Raw genomic sequence first — 5355 nt, forward strand, 5'->3', positions numbered from 1 at the left:
CTTTCTTATAATTCGAAGGAGGCAAGACTTTTTTCTACGGTCTTCACTCTTTTCGTCTTTGTACTTTCGGAACTTGTTTCGAATTCACTGCTGTATTTTTGATCACTGCTTTCTTTTGCGCAATGGGAGCTGCGGAAGAGGTCGTAAGAAAGAAATCAATAATTGGAACGAAATAAACCAAATGATATGTGAGTAACTATGTGTAATTCTAGAATATGGTCTTGGTTTGCCTATATTAAAGATCACTAGGTGGTCTATAGTTAGTGCTTTCCTTGAGAGAGGACAGCGATGCACAGGCGTTAGTGTTTCTCGAGGAAACTGACAGGTCCCCAAAACTGGTTTTGCTGCCAACGCCGTGATTGGAGCGAGAGCACTTCAGCGACAGCATGCTTTCACATTTTTGGATTTTTACGCGTTTTTGTCGCGTTTCTATTTGGCGTTTCCTTTCTTAGGTTAGGCAAGACACATGCGTTCTAATTAGACGACTATTATCTGACCCGATGTTTTCCTCGCAACTGAATAGATAATAAATTTTATATATACGCTGTCATCGACAAACTGCCTCGATTTTACTTCTAAAAGCCACCTGGTCTTGCAGAAACAATTTCAGTGAATGTTTACTATATGCTTCAAAATACAGACTCATGTTGTGATTCACATGCAGATAAGCCAGCTGCGAAGCACCCTGTTGGCGATCATAGTCTTCGGCGTACATGATCCTGTCTTCACTATGCCTTTCCAAGCATACAAATTCCCGTTTAGTGACGAAGAGAGCCAGGAAAATTATGCACCTGTCACAGCCAAGTTACCTACAGACTGCGCAGCGCACTGTGATGAACTTCATGAGCGCCACCTGTTTTGGAAACGCCCCCAAGCGCTCGGGAAGGCGGTGGGACCGTTTTTCAGAGAGACCAGGAAGATATTTTGTTCCTGCAACTTCGGCAGTATGGCAGCCTTCGTACTTGACTTTTTCGGAACAAGTAATGGTAGAGGTAGACCAAAGCTTTTGAAGGATAACAAGCTGACCATCGCTTGCGCGGAAGAAATCTGCAGGGCTCGGCGAATGACTGCCCCGCTAAACAAAATCTTGTCTCGAGAACGCGGATTAGCGCTGCGAAAAAGATGGGGGCTGTAGCAGTGTGAAAAACCAGCTATGAGGTTCTAGTATCACAGTTGTGGGCTTACAGTCGTCAGGACGTTTGTGTAGAGCGCTTGAGGGCCGTTCTGTCGCATAAAGGAGGCGAATTTTTTAAGCAGTTTATGGTTCTAAAGACAACGTTGGCTTTTTTGGTCAAGAAAAGCTACAGTTCTCAATACAACGGCCCAACCAAGGTCGTTCCAGGTTGCCACCGAAGACAGGAGTGTTTTGCGACGCAACCGACAACATCTTATGCTAAAGGCAGAGACTTTCACCGCTACAAGTATTGATCACATGCCAGATGACAGCTGCAACAACGTGGTGGCCTGCTCGGTCCAAGCACGCGCAGACAGCGTGCCCACCACTAGACCCTCACCACCAAATCCAGAATCGTGATTTAAACGCGAAGATTTCGAGAGAAGATTTCTCCCAAAGATGGTCATTTCGCGGTTATTTGCAGTACACATGCCGCTGAAATGAATGACGTGCTATTGAGGTCAGCAAGGATATCAATAATTCGCGCTATCGCTCTGGTTGTTCATTTATGTGTGCATGCAACGCCCCCAAGCGGGAAATAGTTGCACCCGTCCCTATCGCAAACAACGAGAGGTCGGTAATCCCAGAGAGGTCCGTGGGCACAAATGTTTCGAAGCAGCTGCTCAAACCATCGCTCGCTGAACTGCGGGTTCGCCCTTGGGTTATTTGTCTGTAACGAAACTAGGTTTACACTCCTGAGGTGCTCGAACGATCGAAGTCTCCATCTTTCCCAAAAGTATTCCCAGGCCTCCTAACGTGCGGTTAGGAACGTAGTGCTGCGAATTAAGGCAGCGCGAAGACGTAAAGACCAGAAAGAGCTCCAACATCTTTTAACCAGGGAGTCGAAGTAAGAGCGACAGTTGCGGCATGTTGCTGTTTCCAACTGGGTCTCCGCTTGCCAAACGTGTGGTGGTGAGCGTGCCCTGGGGCGTGCTGGCAGTTCTCTTAGCAACAGTGAAGTGTACCGGATACGACGATGATTGTCTGAGGTGGTGCGGTACACCATTGAGTAAGTGCAGTGATTCGCTTCATATTCGCACTGAAACCAGAATAACTCCAATAGCCACAAAAAAATGCTTTAAGGCGCTAAGGAAGCTAAGTTGGGCATGCGGTGCAGAGGCGAGCTAACCGGTGGTTTATAGCGGTAACGAAGCGGACTGCAGTAAAAGGTAAATGTAGGACGCGATGGAAGATCAGATGGTTAATTGATAATCGCATGTTTGCTGCTATAGGACAGTTTGCAGCTACCCTGCTTGGCAGGAGTAGTGATTGGAGTCAATGGGAGAGTACTTTTTCCTGTATTTGACATGACAAGTCTAGAGAATGAATATTAAATAGTATCCGGTACCTCGCTATTGCCCGCCATTTTCTAAGCGCCTGCTAGCATGGCACAAGGCCTTATTACTTACACTTCAGCGGTTGTATAGACCTACTGGTGTTACAAGCACACCTGACGACGTGCGGTAACGAGGCCATTATGTTCTGCAAAATAATTAAACCCTCTTATTTGAAAATTGCGCAGTGATCACAAAACAGCGACCTTTTCTGAAAACTAACTGATAACCTTTCGAAGAAAGCTATACCTTAAGTTACATCCTACCGTGTGAAGTTGTAGTCGATGGCCAAAAATTTCACACAATGTTTTTGCACTGATGGCCATGTCATATTCGGCAGCAGTAACTGCAGTATTCTACTCTGTCAGGGCGTCATTCAGGACAACGGTCTTTAAACTTTTAGGATGGAGAGCAGCCGCAGTGGAGTTTACTTATTTACAAAAAGCAAAAAGATAGTTGAGTATGTATATCATTGTAGTTTTCTGAAAATGTGCCAGAATGTCAATACCGATCATGGCACCGGATGCCGCTTACAGAAATGTCTAAGCGATCGCTGTAGAGCACAGATGTCTACTTTATGCGAATGCTTCAAGTAGACATCACTTATGAAATAAAAAAAAACAAATGCCAAAATAAAGACCCTTTGAAAGCCAGTGAGCATGACGCATCCAACTTGCTTTAATGATGAAAGCGGTGCTAGAGGTGGCATTTACGGAAATCGTCAGGGCTATTCTTAATAGTGTAAGAGCGCTAGCTTTTATTTCGAAGGTCCCTGGGAATCATATAGTCACAGCCCCCGGAAGCGGAGAAGGGAAATTTCGAGAGTACACAGGTGCAGAGAGGAGAGGAGCGTGGGTCAGGAGAGCGCAAGGCCGTGCCTGACGCCTCGTGCCGCCTTCGTTGCTAAGTGGGGCAATGTACTTTCAATCAGACGCCGCCGAACGCCTCAAAGCGACTCTGAGAAAATTGTCCTCAAATTCATGAGGTTTTCCATAAAGTCTATGCACAGAACTTCGCCACTCGTACTTAAAATTTGCGTCCTGAAGCAGAAGTAATTAGTCACGAATCCGCACCAGTGGAGGAGCAGGATGAGGAAGAATAAACTGCATATGAGGAACTTGCGCTGAAGCTTGCGGTGCCGATTGCAGCGCCATAACACACTTCCTAGCGAGAAGAGCAAGCCGTTTTGGGTAGTACTCTTAGTACTCTTCCGCGCCACCTTCAGGCGCTTATTGGCGTGAGCCTCCGCGCTCTGTCGAAGGCGCACGTGCCGTGCGTCAGCTATCTGGGCTACGCCTAGAGAAGCTAGGCAATGAATGCTGTCAGCCAAACGCGGGTATCTAATCGCGCAGAATGTGTTCTCGCGTTTGCAGCGGCCCAAGCGGCTGACAAAAGCAGTTTTGAGTCACGGGATGGAACAATTGCAGTGCCACCTTGGCAGCGCAAGTTCCGCATACTGGTCTCTTGCTTCCCCGGAGGGCTCCTAAAATTCCAGAAGCCCTCTGGCCTCCGATTCGTCCTTCGCTAGAATGACCTGGCTTCGCTAATTCATCGGGTTGGCTGCAAACAGAACGTCCTCCCGGAAATAGCGTTATAGGTTTAGTATGGCGCCGACAGCCCGCTGCTGCGGGAAGGCCCAGTGATAATGGTCGAGGTCGGCCGCAGGAGCCTGGCAGATGGTGATAGCGCCGGGGAAAAGGGGGAGAGACCTAGGAGCGACTGAGTATACACGTCACCTGAGCTCCGCTATTTCGTGGGCTCTTCAGCCCTATCACGTCGTTTTTTTTGTGACAATCAACGCGACATGAGGAGCAGAATTCCAGCGTGGTTAACCCTGGCTGAAGCCATAAGTTTCTGGTCAACCCGGACATCTCAAATCGCAGAAGCTGGGAAACCGCCCCGCTAAGCTGAACGCGGGCCGTGATCGTAGGAATTCAGCTCGTCCCGGACTATGCCTGCCATGGAACCCCTGCCGGCTGCCTGGTGAACAGCGAGACGGGCACCACTGTCTCCATAAACGATGACAGCGGAACGTGGTTCGAACGTACGCGCCGACGCTAGCAACATCAAGCAATGCTGCTGCCAACGCCAGCGCCTGCGTCCGAGCACGGAGCGACCGCTTGCATTACCCCCGAACGTCCTGGGTGTAAAAAGGGGCACCTTCCTCGCCTCAGATCGACAACTACGAAGTCGTCGACAACAAGGCACGGCATGCGGTACTTCCAACCCCCCTGAAACCCACCAGTGCCAGCGCATCTGCATCAACAGCTGCGGGGCCCACCTCCCCACTGACACCCGCTGCGGGAGCGTCAACGAAGTCCTATAACATATGACCTGCCCTGTCACCAGCAGGAGTTACAGCAGCAACTTCTTCAAACTACTGCAAGCCAGGTCTACACATGGTACCAAACAACCACTTCCACCTCCGGAAACAGCCACTTCCACTCCTTCGGGGTTCACACGCACAAAAGACGCACCCATAGCCGAGCCCAGGGCCAAACGCGGAGCCGCTGCTGAAGCTGTCTCGAGAGCTGCAATAGATCTATGAGTCGGAGTCTCCCTCGGAGCTCGACTGCGTCGGCAGCTAGCAATCAGGACCTGCTCCCCCCCCATGGAGGGGGACTCGCACTGGAAGTCAGGGTGTGGCATCGACGTCCCGGGCACAACAGTATTTAGCGACGGTAAATGTGACCTGGACAGAGCAGTTCTCCCCCTCCCCCTATCTCTCTGCGCCGCAACAGTGGCCATTGCATCAAATGCCACCCGTTATCTCGCTCAAACCGTACACTTTCACTACCTGCCCTTCGATCTATGAAAACCTTCCGCAGCAGGCGGAACGCTCAGAGC

General features: G+C 49.7%; 1 protein-coding gene across 1 annotated transcript in view; it reads left to right on the forward strand.

Annotated features, from left to right (window-relative positions):
• Nucleotides 1-5355, forward strand: part of LOC144102418 (sodium-coupled monocarboxylate transporter 2-like) — a 639582-nt gene that overhangs the window by 143691 nt on the left and 490536 nt on the right. The window lies entirely within an intron of this gene.

The sequence above is a fragment of the Amblyomma americanum genome, chromosome 8, assembly GCF_052857255.1.
Source record: "Amblyomma americanum isolate KBUSLIRL-KWMA chromosome 8, ASM5285725v1, whole genome shotgun sequence".
Taxonomy (NCBI): domain Eukaryota; kingdom Metazoa; phylum Arthropoda; class Arachnida; order Ixodida; family Ixodidae; genus Amblyomma; species Amblyomma americanum.